The sequence below is a fragment of the Callospermophilus lateralis genome, unplaced genomic scaffold (genome assembly GCF_048772815.1).
Source record: "Callospermophilus lateralis isolate mCalLat2 unplaced genomic scaffold, mCalLat2.hap1 Scaffold_43, whole genome shotgun sequence".
In the NCBI taxonomy this organism is placed as follows: domain Eukaryota; kingdom Metazoa; phylum Chordata; class Mammalia; order Rodentia; family Sciuridae; genus Callospermophilus; species Callospermophilus lateralis.
The window spans coordinates 6064103-6088480 of record NW_027514380.1 but is presented as its reverse complement, the minus strand read 5'-3'; the positions used below and the strand labels follow the sequence as shown (position 1 = coordinate 6088480).

Genomic DNA, 24378 nt, shown 5'->3' with positions numbered 1-24378 from the left:
AATAAATCAGGTCTTTCAGCTAATATACATATATACATAGTATACAGAAGTTTTACTTTCTAATCAGAAGTGACCCACTTCTCATACCTAATCTACTGTCAGCCTGGAGCATGCCAATCTCTGCTCTTGTTAAGAACAGATAATAAACTTTTTCTTAGCGCCATTCTAGCCCACTTGGCAGAACATCCCGTTTGCAGGCATGTCCTCCGAAGGACAGCAGACACCTAGTTTTCAAGCATGCCTGCTGTTACCTCTCTATACCTTGACAGAATATCCCATTTGCAGGCAGACTCCATCAAGGACAGTAATAGTAAAACAGTCACATCTGATTCTCTACAGTCTAGGTAAATATTCCACCAGGGTTGGGAGGACTGTTGGGGATGAATGTAGTTAAAGTTGAATTTTAACTGTCCACTTCATGTTTTGTCACTCTGCTGTCTGTGCCAAGGGTGGGGGTGACTGGAAAGTAACAGCTGAATCCTTGTCCCTGGAGTAGGACCAAATCCTGGATTATTACAAGTCTTGACCTGGGGCGAGACCCATAGTTGCATGCATCATCAATATCATCTGACATCTGACATTGCCTTTTTTGTTTCCCAAGTTTACAGACAAAAGTGATGGTTTCTTTTTCTTTTCTTTTTCAAAAAACGTACTGTGTGTGTATTAATAAAGAAGATGTGTGGTAGAATGGTCTCTGTGATGAAACAGGTGAAGAAGCTACTGAAAATATGCAAAGTGCATGGTGTGGAGATTTTTTATCTTCTGTGGCTGGCAGAAAAGGTTCTTGCAGTGTTGTGTCTATAATTGATGGGATGAGAACCAATGATTGTTCTGGAAGTTACCCACCATCCACAGGAGGATGTGTACTAGGGTAACTAAAATTAATGAACTCATAGAAAGTGACTTGGATCAGTATGGAGATGGGGTGTCTGCTCTTGTGGCAAGTATAAAGTGGGCGTGGATGGTGACCCTCTAATTCAAGATGGTCTGGCAGCAGAAACCTGGTGGACAAGTGGATTCTGAAAATCCTTACTAATGATCCAAAAGTTAATAGAAGCAGTGTAAAGAGGAAGGAAACAAAGATACCTTTGAAATCTTCTGTTTGTGGAGCAAATTTATACTTATGATTAATATTTTGGTTTAACCACATTAATCCTCAAACAAAAATCCAAAGTTACCTGTGGAATATTCCCCCATTTCTGCCATCAGAAAACTATAAGCATGTCTTCAATCACATTCCTTTATTCTGAAGAGAGGAAAGGACTCACTAATCTCTAGTCTATAGTCTCTTATCACTGATTATTAGGGAGTCACAGGGAATTTGTTCAACATTAAAAAGGGAGAGGAAGTACCCTATCTTCCAGGAGAGTTTAAAGGGCTGTGGAGGAGAATTCATTTCCAGGGATATTGTAGAGACAATTCCTGCAATGGTGTAGGGTTCAGGTTAGATGATCTTCAAAGACCCTCATACCCTAGGGTCCCATAATAGGTATTAAGTGGTAAAATCATTTAAAACATGCCAGGTTTTCTACTAGCAAAACTAAAAAATAAAACACACAACTCTGTTAAATACTAAGTTGTTTCTTGTAACCCAAAATATACCCACACTTCTCTATGGGATTTGCCAACAAACTGTCATCATTGTACTGTGTTAAAAGGCTGCTTTCACTCTTGGAGAGGAGGTTATCTGTATTTCTGTCTAAATTCAAGTGTAAATACATTATTAAAATGTAGCAAAAACATGTAGGACTCAACAGGAGAAACCAAGGTCAGATGATGGAAAAAAAGGCAAATGTGAGAGAGCCACTATCATTTAAAAAAGGGTGGTAATGATAATTGCCAAAGTTTTGCTTTTTTGTTGTTTGTGATTTTCCTCTTTTAAAATCAATGTATTAAGGATTGAGACAGCTACAGATTGAGCACAGGAAAGGGAAAATATGGAGGTCAATATCTATCCTTAATGGGCCTTCAGAGACGGAATCACCTGTAAAGTAGATAGACACAATATGAGAAAGGCTGACTTCTCAAAGGAATTCTAGTCAAGCTTAGCAAGGACTAAAGAGAGTCTTAAGACTAAGATGGATGTATGAGCACAAAAGAATCAAGTTACACATGGTTCTTTTTTGCCATAGAATTCATAGTTATAGAAGCAATGGAGAAAAGATTTCTTGAAGTTTCCTAGTGGCAAATGAGAAATCTGCAAGGATATGGCAGCTCATTTGAAACAGTATGTGAATGAGGAGCTTAGTTAAGCTCTTTTCTTCTCTGCGATTCTGTAGAGACCAGAAGCTGAGGCAAATGTTTCCCTCATCTTCAGAAGCCAGATTAGGGGTACAGAAAGAAGTTGGGTGAGCCCAATATAACGAAAATAGGATGTCATATGAGAAATGGACTGGGAAAAATTACATGGATCCTGAATGGCATGTACATCTAACAATTAGAGCCATGCATAGAAAGTGGCTTAATGCCTCTTTCTTTAGGAAGCCTCCTTGAGTTCATTCTCTTCTCTGTTTGACAATATTTTGTAAGTACCTCTGCTTACAGCATTTATGATTTTATTTGATCAGTAGTTCTTTAAGTAACCCTGAACCCAGTTAGGCTGTCAGCTCATTGGAGTGGGTGGAATTTAAGAATGCATGATGCATGAATGAATTAGTTGAAAGGGAAGAGAGGGAAGAATTAAATAGAAAAAGATGTTTGGATATTTTTTGTGTGGCCCTTTTCTTGGTTGTAGAAAATACCCCTAAAATTAGGCACTTAAAAGCGATGCTTGGGGCAGGAGGGAGTCTTCCAAACTGGGAAAAAACAGTCTCAAAGGAAAAGGAATTAGAATGTATTTCTGATCGAGGTCTGGAAGAAGAGAGTGTCTGTCCCCTATTGGCCACTGGGCATGTTGGAGGGAGAGGATTAATATACTTGAAAACATCTGGAAATCAAAGTGTCTAATAGAAATGAGAAAGCACTAGACAGAATGCTGGTATTAGAGCCTTCCTCCCAGATACAATGTCTATTCTAACCTTTTGACTGGAATCACACTCTTTGGGATGTGCATACTATTTATATTTTCCTGAAATGAAAAATGTAGAAGTTGTTTTTTGAGTTGGATACAAGTATTATTATAGTGTAGTTGCACAAGAGAAAAAGTTTCATCATTTTATAAAAATGTGTCATACATTTTAGAAGAAATCAGGACAATAGGTGTGGCCCTTTCTGCCTCTTCCTGCCACATCTCTCTGGTCCCCATAGCTGGGATCACTTACATAGACTCACACCTAATCTAGGCCTTGGCCATTTCATGACATAAGTGAAACCCTAAATCTATGGGCTCAGCTATCTAATTTTGGTATCTGGATCTGGTACTTGGGCTGTACTATCACCATCTAGTACTTCATATTTACTAAATGGATCTTGTCTTATCTACTCTACCAGTGAATGGTAACTGTTCCAGAGATACTAGAAGAGTAACAAGGCCTGGACATAAAACACAGATTCTCTGCAAGGTTTAGCCTAGGGAACACACACACACACACACACACACACACACACACACACACACACTGCCCCCTTACTCCAAACAAGTTATTTATGCATTCTGCATTCATTTTCTCCTCTATAAAGTGGACCTAAGAATAGCAAAATTAAAGGGTATTGTATAAATCAAAGATTGTTCCCTATTTTGTTACTTGTTAGAGTTCTTCTGATTGCCCTCTCGTTTTTTTTATGCTTGGGTGGGAATCTCTGATATGTGATATCTTAGCATCCATTCCTCTGAAACATCTGCCTGCCCAGAAACTTGCTGTTTTTTCTTCTTAGGATCTTCTGTTGGTCCTGCTTTGGCAATCTGTCTAATATAGGGGTTTTAGTCTTTGTGATATTTTCTTGACCTCATTTGAAAAAAACAATAATTTATGATGATAAAAATAAGTAATAGCTAACATTTAGAAAAAGCATCTTAACTGCGAGTCAATTCATGAAACACTTCATATGGGTTATTTTAATTAATCTACAGAATACCCCTTTAAGTCCAAAGCCTTATATTATCTCCAGTGTCTTATGTTGTCTTCATTTTACAGTTGAAGAATCAGAGGCACAGAAGGTTGTACATATGGATATCAGTTTTGGAACTCAGTCCTGTTCAGCACCGCATAAAAATAAATCAATAAATTAAAGATATTGTGTCCATTTACAACTAAAAAATATTTTTAAAAAAGCTATGGTGCATTTCCAATAAATCTTCACATACTCATTCAATTATTTTCTTTGATAAATTCTTAAAGTGAAATTACTGGTGGGTCAAAAGTTATGTACATTTTGGCATGCATTGTCAGACTGCCCTCCACAAACACACATTCCCTCAAACACTTAGGGAAAGTTCTCATCTTCCCAGCTTGATAGCCCTTCATGTTAAAAACCTTTTTCGGTTGCTTTAAAAGCATCTTACATTGTAGAGCTTTTTACCTTTTTTGTCAACTTTTAAGAAATCATTTTCACATTCATTATTCCATTAGATCTTTTAAAATGTTCAGCATTAGAAGGTTTTAGTTATGGATTATCGAATGTTTTAACCTTACAAATTATCAAATCATGTAACCTGGCAAATTGTATACTCTACAGTTTTTTAAGGGAAAGCGTTAGGTATTTAATTAAAATTTCCTCCTAAGAAGGAATGCTTTTATAAAACTGAACTTATATAATTGGATGAATTATTGAAATCCTTTTCTAAAGGTGAGGCTATTTGAGGTCAGATGGACTGAAAGTTTTTTTTTTTTTTTTGGGTGGGGGGAGGATAGCTAGAAAAAGCAAGAGCAAGAAAGTTGAGATGAGAGAACCCAGCCAGGCATTGCAATGGAGAGGAGAAAGTTCCACTTAAGTACAATTCTACCTACCTCTCTGTCTTCTGTGTTCAACTCCTTTTCTCCTTCATGTCTTCAATAACCGGAAGATTCATAGCTCTAAATTGCAACCATTCTTCCTCCCAATCTATATGGCATCTATGTCAATAAATACAATCAAATTTATTTCAACCATGACATCATTGCTCAAATGTACTTATAATGTTTGTTTGGGAATTGAATTGGGTAGTCCTTTGAAGAAACAAGCCTTATTTTTTGTCATATCTAACCCAATGTACTATAACTCAGGCAGATTATCTTCTTTCTTCACCAGACAAGGCTCTATTCTCTTGTCATCTTTACCAATTTTATCCTCAAAGGAAGCTTTGCATCTGTTGGAAATATTGAAAGGAACCAAAACATGTTTAAAAAAATAGCAAAAGAAGAGTTAGGGAAAAAAAAGGTAGACATTGAGAGTATTCATGTGAAAAGCATACAGCTTTTCCAACTGCTGACAAGTAGACCTGATCTGAATGTAAATTCTCATATGATAATATTCTTTAGAATGCTAAGGCTTTGCATTCATTCCTACATATGCTGCAATTACTTTGTCATTGAGATGAGGATTCATTACCTATTTTCTGGTAGGAAATGGTAGGTCTCACCATTATGCCTGTTCCTTCTCTTCAATCTGGACATACATCTAACCAGCATTTATCAGCTTCCTTGTAGGTTTTTCTGGAGTCATGAAATGTGCAGGGAAACAATGGGGGATCTTCTATATGCCTGATATCAAAAGCCTCTCCACCATTCTGCATTCTCTGATATTCCATTTCTGCTGGCTGACAGGCCTTCCAAAGAGAACTCTAAAGCACTAGAAGATTCTAAATCCACTAGATAGATGAATCCTGGATCCCTGAACAACTGCATATATTGGACTTCCCACATAAATACACACATTCACATATACCTCATTGAATCTCACTGGACTCTAATTTGAGTGAGAAATTAAGCAGTGTAAAATGTCATGAGATTCGGGGCTTCTTTATTACAGTACTGAGTCTGTCTATCCTAACATAATATTTTAGCTTACACAAAAATGGCCTTTACTGTTTATTCAGAGCCAATTGTTTGTTTATATCCTTATACAAAATGCAATTTTGGCATGTGTTTACAACTAACTTACACTTGTTGATTGTTTGTGTAATGAATATATAATTCTTAGGCTACCAATCTTGACATTCAAAATATTTTCAATGTTATCAAATTACAATGAGAACCAGAAGTTTATTAGTACTGATTAGCAGAAATTAGAATAAATAATATCAAAACTTTCCACTTACTCAAGTGGGAAAACTATCATCTTTATTATGCTGCCCTGTAAGTTATATTTCCCGAGCCTCCACACTCTTACACATCTCTGACGGTGAATATTGGGAGTATGCAAGATCCTGTGTACTTAAAGGAAAATGAGATTCTTCAAATTCTTATTTTTCTTTTTTTTACAAGTCTTTCAGAGTCTTTTTCTTCCTTTCTAAGTCTCCATTGTAGTACTACTATGTGATTTCCCCTTTGACATCTTCTCTACTCTTTCCATTGCATCAAGATCTGCAGATTTATTGTGGACTATAAATAAGCACCTCTTTCTACTTATCATGTGAACTTTAGGAATATTGTAACATTTTTATATGGGAAGCTAAGGTCATCAGACCCATATTCCTTATAATTAACAGCTTAATATTTCTTAATCACCTTACAGGCTATATTTGTTTTGCTTCAACAGCTTTTTCAAGCTCAAACTAAAGCTCATACAACAAATCAAGCTCATTACCTAAAGTTACTAGAGTGTTATAACTGTTTAAATGACTATTGGCAAGAGGAAAAATGGAAGATTGATTATGTATATTGTTATAGGTTATCAATCGAAGAGTCAGGATTTGGGTATCTGATTTCAGAGCACAAGCTTTCCATCAAACCTAAAAAATTATAATGTTTTATTTAAACAAATAGAAAATTATAGATAGTGTTGTTTTTCAAAGTAATAATGCTGTTACCTTGAGACAATATATATGTACTCATTTCCTAAGAATGTTGACATTTCCCCAAAAATATTTTTGGAACTGACCTTTGATCCAATTATAAATCTACTAGAAAATTAGACTTGTTAGGTTCCTAGCCTGGTTTTGTTTTTTAAAAAACCATTAGCCTAGTAAAAAAAATAGTTCCTTCCAGCAACAAAATTGATGAATATTGTCCCTCACAGAAATATACAAAATCAGTTAATTCCCAAAAGAAGAAATAGAAATGACAAATAAACATACAAAAATAGTTTAAGCAAATATAGTCAAAGACATGCAAATTATAACAAGAAAACAATTTTCATCTATTAGATTGAGAAAAACGTTAATGATTGGCAATATCCAGGACTGGCAAGGCTGGAGGCAACAAGGACTTTCATGAATTATTGATAGTACTACAACACAGTTCCTTTTTTTCTGGAAAGCAGTTTGGCAACATATATGAAGTTTTAGCTGGATACATTCCTGATCCAGATATCATAATTTTGTGGGGCAGATGGTTCCGGGGATTGAACTCAGGGGCACTTGACCACCGAGACACATCCCTAGCCCTATTTTTTTGTTGTTTTTTTTTTTGTATTTTAATTAGATATAGAATATCACTGAGTTACTTAGTGCCTCACCTTTACTGAGGCTGGCTTTGGACTCAGGATCCTCCTTCTTTGGCCTCCTGAGCCACTGGGATAATAGGCATGTGCCTCAACACCCAGCTCAGATACCACAAATTTTTATTGTGTCTGGAAAGATATTTATGATACATTGTTGATTTTTTTAAAAAAGTAATAGTATGATAATAATGATGGTAGAATCTCATTTTATTTATATTTATACTTAACTTTATATTCTATCACTGTACACAAAAATATCATATATAATTAAAATTCTGGAAAAAATGTTCACACACATATGATCTACATTGGCACAGGTTGCAATAATTTTTAACTGTTTTTAAGACATGAAACATATTCACAAATGAAGTGGACTTGCCATGTCTGAAGACAAGCTTTCATTATGTGAAATGTAGATCAGCCTCAAAAGAGAATTTACAAAATTGTCTTATAATATAATGGAAAGAAGATCTCCAAATGGTGAAGGCATTCAAGTGCTCAATATTTGAAGGTGTAATTCTGAACGGTTTGTTAACAAAATCGTCATACTGGTCTTATTGTTGTACCTCATTTGTTCTGTTTATTTACATCAGTTTTCATTAAAAAATTTGAGAACTGAGCCCCAAAGAAATTCACTCACTCAGTGTATGAACAGGCAGTAATTTCTTTAGCTTTGGCATGCATTAGTAAATGAAAACATATTTTTACTTGATTGACCAAGCTCAGGAATCTGCAAGTCTGCTAACATAGCATTATGTGGATGGTGCCCTGAATAATACCATGTGCCTTGTTGCAAAGCTGAAGATGTACTTGTGGAATTTATTTTATTCCGATTTATGAGGACTGCTGAACACAAATAGATTATTGTAGTGTCTGTGATTAATGGGACACCACATGGCTGCATGGACTTCATAAATCATTTGATGCAATGTCTAAATGAATTTTACTTGCAAAATCAGTTTCAATCAGCCTGGCTTGAAAACTAGGTAAAGCAGAAGGAGCTGTCCAATTGTGGGAGGTATCAAGGTGGAGCAGTAGTGAGCACTACATCCAGTTTATATCTCCAGTTATCAGTGCTTTGGAAGAGTGAATACACAGCACATTAATTAAATCTGAAGATGGAATTGGAAATGTCACAAATGCTGAGAAGGCCAGGGAAATGATACAAATTGGCCTGAAATGATAAGTGGGGGGTGGAATAAAGGCAAAAAAATGTGACAGATTTGTCTGTGTGCACACTTATACTCGCATGAATCTGCGAGTGCTTTGAAAAGTTAATTGATTTTATAACTCCTTTAAAATCCCAAATATCATATAAAATCTATTTGGGAATAATGAATATTTTAAAAAGTGACTGCATGGTTTTATTCCAAGATCAATAATATTCAGCATTTGTTTTTAAAATAATGATTTTTTGGCTTTTTCAATACATAGATAACACATATTCATCACGGAAGAATCAGAAGCCATAGATCAGCAACAATAAAAATATTCTTTAGATTTTCAATGGGATGTATATTCATATAAACAAAAATGAGAAAATGAAATCATGTTGCATATTTAATTTGGTATCCAGCTTTGTGTTGTTGTGATGATTGTTTTATTTTTTCTTTGTTTTTTCAGTACTGGGATTTGAACCCAAGGTCTTTCATATGCTGGGCAAGCATCCACCAATGAATGACACCCTGCCAGCCCTTTTCTTAAATACGTTTTTTAGTTTTTGATTGGTCTTTGTTTTATTTATTTGTTTATATGTGATGCTGAGAACATGCTAAGTGAGCGCTCCATCACTAAGCTACAACCCCAACCCCACCAACCCTTTTATTTCTTTCTCTCTATGTGTATATGTGTATATGTGTATGTATGTATGTGTATATATATATATATATATATATATATATATATATATAGAGAGAGAGAGAGAGAGAGAGAGAGAGAGAGAGAGAGAGAAATGGGTTGATGGGTCTTTATTGTTATTTATTTATATGCGGTGCTGAGAATCAAACCCAGTGCCTCACACATGCTAGGCAAGCATAGAGTGCTTGCCTACAATTGAGCTACAACTCCAGGCCCACTAAACCTTTTTTTCAATATTTTTATTGGTGCTTTAGAATTGCACATAATGGTGAGATTCATTGTTACATACTCATACATGCAGACAACATAACAACATAATTTGGCCATTATAATTCCCCAGTATTTTTCAATATATTTCAGTCAATATCATTCTCCTTCCACCTTTCCCCTAGTCCACTCCTATACTGATCTCCCTCAATTCTTCTATTTTCATGAGATCCCCTCATTTTCTTCTCCTCTTTCCACATAAGATAGAAAACACAGGAACCTTTGCTTTCTGAGTTTGGCTTGTGTCACTTAACATAATGTTTTCAAGTTCCATCCATTTTTCTGCAAATGACATAATTTCATTCATAAAGGCTGAATAAAACTCCATTGTTTATACATATCACATTTACATTCTACCTTTTTAGATAGCCATTGAGTAACCAGTCTGGTGTCAGGTACAGTTTCTCAATGAACAAGGCAGACAAGCCTCTGCTTTTATGGAGCTTATACTGAAATGATTGGAGCATAAATCAGCAAAGAAAAAAGTCTTATTGGTACTAAATACTTTACATGGAATTAAAATGAAGAGTGTGAGGGTCATCCCAGATAGACTGAATGGCTATGTTAGAAGGGGTCAGGAGAGAGCATTTTTTAATAGGTAATATTTAAGCTGAAATAGGAATGAGCAGAAGTGAGCCATTGAGTATGAGGTCAGAGTCTTTCTGGCAAGGGGAACAGCTAATGCCAAGCCCTAGGCTGAGGACAAGCCTGGGAGACAGGAGGACATTAGGATGGTGGTAGAAGAAGAGGGATGATGCAGAATACAGGAGAGCCAGACTTAGTGAGGAAGGGGCAAAGTCAATGGGTTGGAAGTCTTAATAAATTGCTGATGCAAAGGAAATCTCAGAGCAGTGAACTGTCAGAATAGAGAGACATGAGCAGAGAAGAGTATGCTTGGAACTGAGATTATAGAGGAGCTATAGTTATTGGTGATGATGAGGTTAAGCATAGGAACCAGTGAGTGAAGAAATTGTGATGGAGAAATAGATCTTTGGATGACCAAAGTTCATTATGAAAAAATATTTTGTACAGCTTTCTTTACTTTCTTTAGATATATTTCATAGTTAACCTACATAAACACATTTTAAAAAATTAATACAATTCTCTAGCTAAAATACAAGGATAATTAAAAGAAAACACTTTTAAAATTTTATGTATTTCAATATTTAAGTGCTTAGATACAATTACATTAGACATAAAAGTAGACATACAGTAGACATATGCTTGCACCCGTGCATAGTATCTCCTGTGAATTTAACAGCTAAAAATACAGATTAATTCAGGTGTGTTATGATGGTGACTTAACTAGCATTGCTTCAAGTGATACACATACATTTCTAAAATGGCAAAGACCTACTTCCAACAACTCATTGTATAGTTCTGAATTTTAAAAAAGAACAGTCTTCTATTTATTGGATACTTCTACTCCTGAAAAATGCCATATTAAAACTTCACAAATCCTGTAATCTCAGTGGCTGGGGATGCTGAGGCAGGAGGATTGTGAGTTCAAAGCCAGCCTTAGCAAAAGAGAGATGCTAAGCAACTCAGTGAGACACTGTCTCTAATAAAATACAAAATAGAACTGGAGATGTGGCCTAATGGTTGAGTGCCCCCGAGTTCAATCCCTAGTACCAACAACAACAACAACAACAACAGAAATGTCAAAAATACTTTGTGTTTCTATGTTAAACATAATTAGGTTCAAGGATAAAATGGCTATAAACAATTCTTTTTAGCAACACGAAAAAATCCAGCACATTAAATAATGGTGCAGGACATAAGATGAGTCTTTGTTTCAGGGACTGGCCAGTATAGTGTAGGAAGCATATGGTCTGTGTATTCTGCCAACTGAGGAGCATCATCTTCCTACAATCATTGTGCCCACAGAAAATGACCCATAGATTTTTGAAAGCTGATATGTGGGTCCACCCACAGAGTCTATTTAACTGGTTTAAAGCAAGGCTCAGTTCAATTGCTGGTCTAGGAGAGGCCCAGCTGAGTGCTGGGAGAGAACTGTTTATATTAAAATATAGACTCCTTGCATCAAGGCCATCAAGAATGGTGGTACAGGGCTGGGGATGTGGCTCAAGTGGTAACGTGCTTGCCTAGCATATGCGGGGCACTGGGTTCGATCCTCAGGACCACATAAAAATAAAATAAAGATGTTGTGTCCACCGAAAACTGAAAAATAATATTAAAAAATTCTCTCTCTTCTCTCTTTAAAAAAAAAAGAATGATGATACAGTTTGTACACTGCATAGTCCCAGAGGGAAAAACTAGTCAAATGACTATTTTTGTCTCTCAAATAAAAATCATAAGCTTGCTGGGTGACTCAAGTGAAACTACATGTGAAAATATCATATTCATATTTTAGGTAACAATTTTTTAATTGTTATGTTTTTCTCTTCATAGACCAATAAGATTTATTGCATATATTAAAATTAAGCCTTATAAGGTATTTTAAATTAAAAAAATTATATAATCATGAACTCACAACCTGCACACCATTATTTTGTCTTTTTCTAAGAAACCCTATCCTATCATAACTCGGAATACAACAAACTCTGAGGTACTCAAAAGAAACAAGAAACTTCCTGAGTTAGAAAGATACTGGAGATTGAAAACACTCTTAGAAAAATAATAAGCATGCTTCCATATTAGGATAATCATAGATGTGAAAATACTGTTACAGAGAAATTGGAATTGATTATTTAATATTACAGACTAGTTCTTTTGTTCACAAAATGGCTCTCTGACTTATAAAGGAGTTTACTTTATGCACTTTTATAAAGCTTCCTTATTGCAGTGATAAAGTGACTTGACCTACAACAATATTCCTTGAGGCATAGTTCTTAAAATCTGAATATTCTTTTGATGGTATTTATTGAGTTTCTACAATGTGTCCCTCACTGTGCTGGGCTCTGGGTATCTCAATTAAGAACAGACACTACCTCTGGCCAAGAACAACTTCCAGTGTGAGAAGACAATGTGTAAAGTGTGAATTCAAACACAATACCAGAAGTAATGAATTTAGAGTTGTGATTGAGGGGTCCAGAAGACAGTGCATATAATTGAGCCTGGAGGAGGTGGCAAGGGTCTTACCAAGGAGATGGCAGTTCAATTGAGTCTTGAGTAGTAGACATTTTCCCAGGGAAAAAGTAAGGAGAGGAGCAATCCAGCCAGAGGAAATAGCAAGCACATAGGGACTGAGGTCTGACAACTGAAGGGCTACATGAGACTAGAAAGTGAATTGGCAGAGGTGTGGTGCTGGGGTGAGGGGACCAATAACCATGAAATTAGCTACAGCCTGTGGAGGCCTTTGGATGTTATGCTAAGGAGTTTGGATTCGATCCTGCAGAAAACTAGAAATCCACAGGAAATTTTAGGCAGAGGGCGATATCAATTTTGTTCTTTAGGGAAGCAACTGGGAGCCATGTGGAAGTGGGACAGCAAGGGGAAAGACAGATGACAGAGGGCAGTTTGGAGCCCTGTGTTAGTGGCATTATGCTCTGGTGGCTTTCATGTGTAAATTTCACCCTCTGCAGTCAGGTCAGGAGCTGTGGGCAGGATGTAGGTTGAAAATGAAGCTTAAAGTTGACTTTTAAAGGCAGCAGGTAAGAGACTGAACCTAGAAGAGAGGGTAAATGCAGGAATGAGCTACCAATATGGACTTCAGTGTAGAGCAGTCAGTAGAGGTTGGAATCCGGAACCTAACCTAGGAGAAACAAAGTGGGAGGGATAGGAAACCGTGGAAAAGAAATCTAAGACACAGGATGTGGGAGGGGGGGAAGGCATTAGACACAAGGTCAGGGTATGAAGAGTGGCACCAGATAAAAGACATGCCAGGGTTTCTCAAACTTTACTTAGTATCACAATCACCTGGAGGCTTTGAAAAATACAGCCCCCAAGATGATTATTCGGTCAAGGTCTGGAACAGCGTCTAACAATTGGCATTTCTGCAAGTTTCTGAAACAGAAACTTGATACTGCAGGTCCATGGACTAAATTTAAAGTAATGAGGTTCTGAGGGTGCTTCCAACCCTACAATAACCTGAGTTGTCTACAAGATTTAAAAATATTTGAAACTTCAGGTGTAGGCAGTCAGTTACTAGAGAGAGGTCTGAATCTGTGGAGAAAGGCCAGTTCTGACAGATCAAATACACAGTCTGGGAGGCAGACCAGGAAGGTGGGCAGCTGTCCATGAAGACTAAACGAGACGTGATTTAAATTCTTTTTTCTTTTTTGTTCCTTTTCTCTGCAGGTAGCACCTACAAAATGGGACTAATGGTTGTGCAAGAAGTGAGAGAAAGGGGCAGGCCTGTGCAAGCACTGTGCTAGAAACTGTCTCTGAAACTGGATCTGTCAGGCTAGACCTGGGGTTTCTGCTCACCCTATACTTCATTGCTCAGGCTGCCATCCAGGAGCATCCAGGGATCCCTGGGACCAAAGATCTCAGCCTCATTGTGAAGCTCACAGTTTTTCCTGGGACCTTCTTCAAATGGGACTGAAGGATTCTGTTGCACTATTAAAAAGGAAAAAAAAAAACATAGGTGCAGATAATCAAATTCTTGAGTTGATTAAATTGTCATGCATCTTTTTTTTTAAAACAGTTTAGAGATTTTTTAAATATATATATATTAAATATATATATTTAATATATATATATGTGTGTGTATATATATATAATATATATGTGTGTATATATTATATATATTAGTTATCGGCGGACACAATATCTTTTGTTTGTATGTGGTGCTGAGGATTGAACCTGGGCTGCACGCGTGCCAGGCAAGCGTGCTACTGCTTGAGCCACATCCCCATCCCTGTCATGAATCTTTTAATATGACAGACTGAAGAGGCTAATAGAAACTAGGCCATATTTTCTGGAGAGATGCCAGTAATCATACAGTATGAATGAATATACAAGCGAGATGTTAATGCTCAACAATTTTTCTTATTCCTTTTTCTTTTCTTTTTTTTTTAACTTAAGCTGTGAAGGTAACAGTAACACTGAAGCAATAACCAGTACAACTCAGGCAACAGATGGCAATTTGCTTAAATTGCAAGATGGGTTTGAAATTGGAATTGATTAAAATACTGATGCCTATAGTAGATGAAAAGAGTTGATTCATTTTTTGAGATCCTTCAAATATGGAAATTATTAATCAGCAAGTCTGCTGGTTTATCACTAGGTATTAGCATGTTACAAACACCAAATTCCTCCAACATTATTACCTATGTGACATAAATCCCTTTGGTTGCATAAGAAAATAAACACTCAATTTCCACATCATGAATAAACATAAAAGGTAATCAAGGCAACAGGGCAACTTGAACAGCATGGTTTACGTTCTAGTTACTTGCTATAAATTTATTGACTGACTGACTGACTGACTGACTGACTGGATGAATGAGCACCAAAGAGCACCAAAGCAGAAAATGGAGGGAACTGTCAGCCTGGCACTAGACCAGTACAATAAAAAATGGTTAAATATTCACTGTTGGATACAGAGTTCCAAATTGAGGGGATGTTAGAAGGACAGGAGACATGGAGGAGGAAGAGAGATAGGAAAGTATAGAGACTGGATTATTGGTCAGGAGGGACCTGGGAGACTGGAAGAGGACCACTAGAGAGAATTGGATGACTGAACTCCTGATGAAAAACACTCCAGCAAAGTAACTCTTCAGACAAGGAATGGATTAAAATCAACATTGACATAAACAAGCTCTTGGTTCTAATTATTTGGCAAGTAACTGCTGCAAATCTCAAAGAACTTGTGTGGGTGAGGGTGGATCTGTGGTTTCTGGAGTCTACTCAAGTCATCTCAAAGGCTCTTAGACAAACACTAGGTGATAGAAAATCCAAAATGTTGGGGATACCAATTAATTCAACAGGGTTCAAGGTACAAATATTTTGCTTGACACAATGGTGAGTGATGCGTAATTCATATCCTCAATCTGTATGGTGAGAACATAAATGTTTAGAAATAATTATATAACAGGGTAAACTTTGATAAGTGCCCAGAAATATGAGAATGATTCAGAATATCCATCCATTTATTTTTTAAAAAAATGTTTTCAATTCAGTAGTATTAGTATATTCACAAAGTTGTACAATTATCACCACTATACATTCCACAATATTTTTATCACTCAAAGAGAAACCCCCTCTCTTCCTAATCCCGGATAACTCTAATCCATTTTTCCATCTCTATGGATTTCCCTATTTTCACTTGATGTCTCAAAATACACTGGCCATAAATGTAGGGTTTCTTTCTGGACTCTGGATTTGTTCCAAGGATCTTTATGTCTATTATTACAACAGTATCTCACTGTTGATTTCTGTAGCTTCACAATAAGTTTTGAAGTCAGGAAATTTCAGCTATCCAACTATGATATTTTTCAGATTCTTTTGGTTATTCTTAGTCTCTTACATTTCCATCTATACTTCATTTGACATTGTTAATTTCTGCAATACACACACACACACACACACACACACACACACACACACACACATACTGGAAACTTGATAGGGATTCCATTAATCTGTAGATCAATTTAGGGATCCATTTTGTCTTAACAATATTAACATTTCAACTCGTGGGATGTCTTTCTACTTATTTGAATCTTCATTTATTTCATTAATATTTTATAGTTTTCAGAGTATATGTTTAAATTTATTTTTAAAAAACTATCCCTAGGTATTTTATTCCTTTTGGTACTATTAAAATGGAATTCTTGAAATTTTATTTTCAGATTATCTATTAAAACTAGTATATAAAAATACAATTGACATTTGTATGTTGATCTGATATTCTTCAGTTTGGCTGAAGTACAAATATCCTGAAGCATCACAGAGGAATTGTATATGGTTCTTGGACCAGAACAGATCCAGAGGGTAAGCTATAATTTTCTCAGTACATTATAAATGTCTTAGCATCCAACTTCCCCTGTACCAGGAGTAGAGATGAGTAACTACATAGGTCCACTCCAAGGAAGGGTAAAAGACCCAGTGAGGATTCTTGGGATTGAATTCTGACATAAATCTGGAAGAATCCATCTATAAAAGATATTGGTTCTTTGAAATCTATTGGGTTGAATACAGTGCTTTTGTTTCACACTGTGGCTTTAATATTCTAGATTTGAAAAAAAAAAAACAATTTCTCTCAACTATAAGAATCACTGTTTCTTTCCAATCAGTGGCTTCTACCGGCTGCTCAAGTATTAAATATTAATTTTCTCTGTGATTTAACAATGAGTGTATATGCAGCCAGATAGTTGCTGTATTTGAATCAAAACCAATGTACAACTCAGCTTGCTCACAGCTTATGAATAAGTAGGAAGAAAAAGGACTCCTTTACAAATGCTCAAACACATGTACCTTCTTGGCCACTCTTGCTTTTAAGAAGTTCTGGAGACCACTAGGTGTCGCTCTGTACAGATCCCTACGTTTGATGCAAAGAACTCTGTTCCTTGGCAAAGCTGTTCTCCTTTGCTTCGTGAGACTGACTGTAGATGATGGGTGTAATTTAGATCTGGAAGAAAACTCTCTGGGATTCCTGCCCTTCATGTTCATTTTCAATTCTCTTGATTTCCTGGCTAAGGACGTATTGGGTAGTGAGGCACACCCTGCCAGGTCTAGTCTCCTAGATTCCCCAGCTCCTCCAGGCAGAGCAAGCTTTAAGAGAGGGAGCAACCTTCATGGGGAGATTTGAAGCTATGACATCAAGACTTTCTTCTGCTTCAAATATTTGCTTTATTACTGGGTATTTCCTACCAGGTGTGAAGGTTGTCCAGCAAGATCTGCCCCTGGGCTAGGAACACTATAAGTTAAACATATTGTTATTTAGATGTATATGTAACCTGGTGCTCCTCAACATCACATTAACATTAAATTGAGGGCCTGGGGATGTCGCTAAAGCGGTAGCCCGCTCGCCTGTCATGCGTGAGGCCCAGGTTCGATCCTCAGAACCACATACAAATAAAGATGTTGTGTCCGCCAAAAACTAAAAAATAAATATTAAAAATTCTCTCTCTCTCTCTCTCTCTCTCTCTCTCTCTCTCTCTTGCTCTATCTCTCTTACTCTCTCTTTAAAAAGTTAACATTAAATTGAGTTATTTAAATATATTAAGTTAAAATGATATTATCTACCTGTCTCTTTGAAAGGCACAGAATATGGATTTAAGAGTGTAAGTTTCAGTTAATAAAAAGGCAAGCCTGCCAGGGATGTGGGGAAATATAAGTTTGGGGTGTTAAATTCTCACAATGTATATCATTAAATTCAAGATGGTTGATAGAACTACAGAGTCAGAATAATATTTTTTTTAAAAAAAGAAAGTAATATATGGCAGTATTAAAATATTAAATTCATAAAACTTAATAAGCACAACGTCAGTGGATATGAGGAAACAGTCTTCTTTAGAGTTAGAGCAAATACCACAATCATTTTCTAGTAAAATAGGTAACTGAGAGATGGGTGAGGGAGTGTATACCTGTAATCCCAGTGACTTGGGAGACTGAGGCAGGAGGACCACAAGTTCAAGGCCAGCCTTAGCAACTTAGTGAGATCCTGTTTCAAAATAAAAAGCAAAAAGGGCTGAAAGTGTAGCTAAGTAGTAGAGTGCCCTTGAGTTCAATTCCAGGTATTGCCCCCTCCCAACACTTTGAAAAATTATACACTGCATTATTTGGGAGACTGATATGGTGTCATGAATCCCACTACAATATATAAATTAAAAGATTCAATAAAAATAAAAATTAAAAACTCCGATGTACCAGAGTAACACTCAACTAAAGAACATCTTCAGCCCTGATTTGGTAGTAGTGTATATTAAAATTACAGCAAATTGTGTCATACTTGAAAAAAAGAAAACCCACAATTGCCTTTCAAAAAGAGAAAGAGGGAACTGAGAACTGTGATCCCATCACTGGTTTAATTCATTTGATGTATTAATAGTTTGAATGGATTACAAATCTAAACTGAATGTTTAAGTTAGATTTGCATAGAACCCAAAGGTTTAATCTGTAACCTCAATAGATATCAATATTTTATATTAAGAATATTTGAATGTGAAGTATTATATAAAGTACTTTATTCACATTATCATAATCTCCATAATAACCTATCACTTAGTATTTTATGTTAAATTTATTGATAAGAAATTGAAACACAAATGGGTGAAGTAAGTTGCCCTAAAAGACATTCTAATAAGGGTAGGGCAGGATCTAATCTCATATTGGAGGTTTCTCAGGGTCAGAGACCTTAACCACAGTGATTATTACAATTCAAAAAATTCTTTATAGTTTTCAAAATGTGTACAGCATTTATTTGTGGACAATATCCTGTTAATCCTGAGAGCAGGGAGAGTAGACATGACTTCCTCATCTTACAAATGTGAATCTAGAAGTTTGAGGAGTAAAGAGACTTGCCCAAGGTCATGGAGTCAGAACTCAGATGGAGGCCTAATTCTATTAAACAGTCTTGCTCCAAAGATTAGACATATAGTTAGCAGGGCAATGTAACAGCAGGCAGAGGGAATTCTAAGTAGAATAAAGACAAATGGTGTCAATCTTGCAACTTTACTGACTATTTAAAACCTGAACAGCCTTTGGTCAAGGGGAAGTGATGGTAGTTAGAATTATTAAAATCTGCATGACTTGATTTAATTAATTCTTATATTATTTAATTGCATATGGTTTGGACTCTCAAATACATTAATTTGTGCAAATCTGGATTCTTGTAGGCACACCTGATTACCTATGTAATCATCTTTATGCCCGAGAACTGCCTATTCATCCACAGCGATTGGATTAACCTCCTGTTATGGTTTAGCTATTAGGTTTCTTCCATCCCTCCACCTTAAGCTCATGTGTTAAATAATGCAAAAATGTTCAGAGGTGACCTGATTATGAGAACTGTGATCCCATCACTGGATTAATTTATTTGATGTATTAATAGTTTGAATGGAATACTAGGTGATAACTGTCAGCAGATGGGGTATGACTGGAGGGAGTAGGACACTGGGGGTGTGGCCTTGGACTTTATCTTGTTCCTGACTCCTTGAGCTCTCTCTTTCTCACTACTTCCTGTCCATCATCAGCTGAGCAGCTTTGCTTTGTCATGCCCTTCCACCATGATGTTCTATCTCATCTTAGGCCCAAAGCCATGTAGTCAATGGACCATGAACTAAACCATGAATCTGTGAGCCCCAAATAAACTTCTGCTCCTTTAAGTATTTTGTCATAGTGACACACTCCTACATGTGATGCTCTCTCATCCTCTCCCAACCAGAATTGAAGAGAACAGGATCCATGACCAATTCAATTAATTTCTATGTGTGGATAGAATGGCAGACCATGTAAAAATGGAGGATCATTGGAAATGTGTGAGTTAGAGACTGAATTGAGAAACAGGAAAAATAGATATTAGAAAATTAAAAACAAATGAATCAATGAGGCAAGCAGAGATGAAAAATAAAAAAGAACACTTTTCTGGACTCCTAATGCATTTCCAGTTTCTCGTCTCACTTCCATCAGGATGCCTGATCCTTTTCTGGCCATTTGGCTAGAGATGGGTTTGGCTATTTATGTAGCAAGGTGTACTGAGCCAACTTCCCATTTCAGTTGGTTATTGTCTCCGTTTTTCCCTTTGGGGGTTGCTATGGTTTGAATGTTTTTTGTCCATCCCCCAATTAAATGTTGAGACCTAATCCTCGATGAGAAAAAATTTAAAAGGTGGGCCTTTGTGATGGTGATTAAATTATGAGGCCTTATAAATGGAATTAATATCCTTGTAACAGAGACCCTAGAGAAGTAGCTATTGCCTTTCACCATGAAAGGCACAGTGAAGGTACCATATATGAGAAGATGTGTCCTCACTGGTCAACAAATCTGTTGGTGCATTGATCTTTGACTTTCTAGCCTAAAGAACTTTCAGATAAATTTTGTTGATTCTAAGATATTCAGTTTATAGTATTTTGTTATAGCAACCTCAGAGATAAGGGGGGTGGGGTGTGGAAAGAGCAGGCCCAGAGAAGATGTATGGTGGTCATAACTGAAGTCACAGCCTTGCAGTTGATGGTCATTGTACAAATACAAAAAAACTGGCAATTCCTTGGGACAACTATGGATATAAAAATGAACAGAAGTCATGACAGGACTCACTTGGCTGGAAAAGGGAAGGTTTTTTTTTATTTTTTATTTTTTTTTTATCCATAAAGAATAAGCACATTGTACTTCTTTTCTGTTTTTCTTTTTTTAAATTTTTTTTAGTTGTATATGGACCCAATATCTTTATTTATTTATTTCTATGTGGTGCTGAGGCTCAAACCTAGCGCCTCACACATGCGAGGCAGGTGCTGAGCTATAGCGCCAGCCCTGTTTTTCCTTTTTTTAAAAGTTACTATGGCTAGCATTGGGCTTCACTATGGCTTCGTCCTAGGTGCTTTTTTTTTTCTTTTTGTACCAGGGATTGAACTCAGGGGTACTTAACCACGGAGGCACTTCCTAGCCCTTTTTTGTATTTTACTTAGAGACAGGGTCTCACTGAGTTGTTTAGGGATTCACTAAGTTGCTGAGGCTGATTTTGAACCCTATGATCCTCCTGCCTCAAGCCTCCTGAGCTGCTGGATTACAGGTGTGCACAACCACACCTGGACTCCTAGATTCTTTTCTATGTATTCTAATAAATTTAGCTATGAAGTGTCAAGAGAGTGTAATGATGTAACTAACATTTATATAGTGCTTTAGCTTAGAAAATACTTTGACTCATTTTTTTTTGCTTTTTTTTATTTTTATTTTTTTCATCTTTCATACATTTGATTCATGTGAGTTATGCTTTTCCATTTTTACCCCAAATACAACTTGCAGAATCACATCAGTTATACATTCACAATGTTTACATAATGCCATATTAGTGACTGTTGTATTTTGCTGTCTTTACTATCCCCTACTATCCCCCCTCCTCTCCCCTCCCATCTTCCCTCTCTACCTCATCTGTTGTTGTTCCGTTCTCTCCCTCCCCCCCTTTCCCCTCACAACCTCATATATGTGATTTCGTATAACGATGTGGTTTTCCTTTCATTTCCATGCAATTTCCCTTCCCTCTCCCTTTCCCTCCCTTCATTCGTCTCAGTTTAATGTTAATCTTTTCCTCATGCTCTTTCCCCCTGTTCAGTTCTTAGTTGCTCTCCTTAAATCAAAGAAGACATTTGGAATTTGTTTTTTAAGGATTTTCTAGCTTCACTTAGCATAATCTGCTCTAATGCCATCCATTTTCCTGCAAATTCCATGATTTTGTCATTTTTTAGTGCTGCATAATACTCCGTTGTGTATAGATGCCACATTTTTTTATCCATTCATCTATTGAAGGGCATCTAGGTTGGTTCCACAGTCTAGCTATTGTGAATTGTGCTGCTATGATCATTGATGTGACTGTGTCCCTATAGTATGCTCTTTTAAGGTCCTCAGGGAATAGTCCGAGGAGGGCGATAGCTGGGTCAAATGGTGGTTCCATTCCCAGCTTTCCCAGGAATCTCCATACTGCTTTCCATATTGGCCGCACCAATTTGCAGTCCCACCAGCAATGTACAAGTGTACCCTTTTCCCCACAACCTTGCCAGCACTTATTGTTGTTTGACTTCCTAATGGCTGCCAGTCTTACTGGAGTGAGATGGTATCTTAGGGTGGTTTTGATTTGCATTTCTCTGACTGCTAGAGATGGTGAGCATTTTTTCATGTACTTATTGATTGATTGTATGTCCTCTTCTGAGAAGTGTCTGTTCAGGTTCTTGGCCCATTCGTTGATAGGGTTATTTGTTATCTTATTGTTTAATTTTTTGAGTTCTTTGTATATTCTGGAAATTAGGGCTCTATCTGAAGTGTGGGGAGTAAAGATTTGTTCCCAGGATGTAGGCTCCCTATTTACTTCTCTTATTGTTTCTCTTGCTGAGAAAAAACTTTTTAGTTTAAGTAAGTCCCATTTGTTTATTCTTGTTATTAACTCTTGGGCTATGGGCGTCCTATTAAGGAATTTGGAGCCTGACCCCACAATATGTAGATTGGAGCCAACTTTTTCTTCTATCAGGTGCAGGGTCTCTGATTTGATATCAAGCTCCTTGAACCATTTTGAGTTAACTTTTGTGCATGGCGAGAGAAAGGGATTCAGTTTCATTTTGTTGCATATGGATTTCCAATTTTCCCAGCACCATTTATTGAAAATGCTACCTTCCTCCATTGCATGTTTTTAGCCCCTTTATCAAATATAAGAAAGTTGTAATTTTGTGGATTGGTTTCTGTGTCCTCTATTCTGTACCATTGATCCACCTGCCTGTTTTGGTACCAGTACCACGCTGTTTTTGTTACTATTGCTCTGTAGTACAGTTTGAACTCTGGTATCGCTATGCCTCCAGATTCACACTTCCTGCTTAGAATTGTTTTTGCTATTCTGGGTTTTTTGTTATTCCATATGAATTTCATGATTGCTTTATCTATTTCTACAAGAAATGCCTTTGGGATTTTGATTGGCATCGCATTAAACCTGTAGAGAACTTTGGGTAATATCGCCATTTTGATAATGTTAGTTCTGCCTATCCATGAACAGGGTACATTTTTCCATCTTCTAAGATCTTCTTCTATCTCTCTCTTTAGGGTTCTATAGTTTTCATTGTATAAATCTTTCACCTCTTTTGTTATGTTGATTCCCAAGTATTTTATTTTTTTTTTGAGGATATTGTGAATGGAATGGTTTTCCTCATTTCCATTTCAGAAGTTTTGTTGCTGATATACAGGAATGCCTTTGATTTATGCGTGTTGATTTTATATCCTGCCACTTTGCTGAATTCATTTATTAACTCTAGCAGTTTCTTTGTAGACCATTTTAGGTCTGTTAAGTATATTAATATGTCATTCGCAAATAGCGATAATTTAAGTTCTTCTTTTCCTATTTTTATGCCTTTAATTTCTTTTGTCTGTCTGATTGCTCTGGCTAGTATTTCAAGAACTAAATTGAATAGAAGTGGTGAGAGAGAGCATCCCTGTCTAGTTCCAGATTTTAGAGGGAATGCCTTCAATTTTTCTCCATTTAGAATGATGTTAGCCTGAGGCTTAGCATATATAGCTTTTACAATGTTGAGGTAAGTTCCTGTTATCCCTAGTTTTTCTAGTGTTTTGAACATAAAGGGATGCTGTACTTTGTCAAATGCTTTTTCTGCATCTATTGAGATGATCATATGGTTCTTATCCTTAAGTCTATTGATGTGGTGAATAACATTTATTGATTTTCGTATATTGAACCAGCCTTGCATCCCAGGGATGAATCCTACTTGATCATGGTGTAAAATTTTTTTGATGTGCTTTTGCATTCGATTCGCCAGGATTTTATTGAGAATTTTTGCATCTAAGTTCATTAGAGATATTGGTCTATAGTTTTCTTTCTTTGAAGTGTCTTTGTCTGGTTTTGGGATCAGGGTTATGTTGGCCTCATAGAATGAATTTGGAAGAGCTCCTTCTTTTTCTATTTCTTGAAATAGCTTGAAAAGTATTGGTATTAATTCTTCTTTGAAGGTTTTGTAGAACTCTGCTGTATACCCATCTGGTCCCGGGCTTTTTTTAGTTGGTAGTCTTTTGATGGCCTCTTCAATTTCTTCTTTTGTTATTGGTCTGTTTAAATTGTGAGTGTCTTTATGACTCAATCTGGGCAGATCATATGACTTAAGAAATTTATCGATATCTTCA

General features: G+C 36.5%; 1 pseudogene; it reads right to left on the bottom strand.

The window, feature by feature from the left end:
• Positions 1-14032: 14032 nt before the first annotated feature.
• The window catches only part of LOC143389069 (mucosa-associated lymphoid tissue lymphoma translocation protein 1-like), a 105545-nt pseudogene continuing 95199 nt past the window's right edge, over positions 14033-24378 (bottom strand).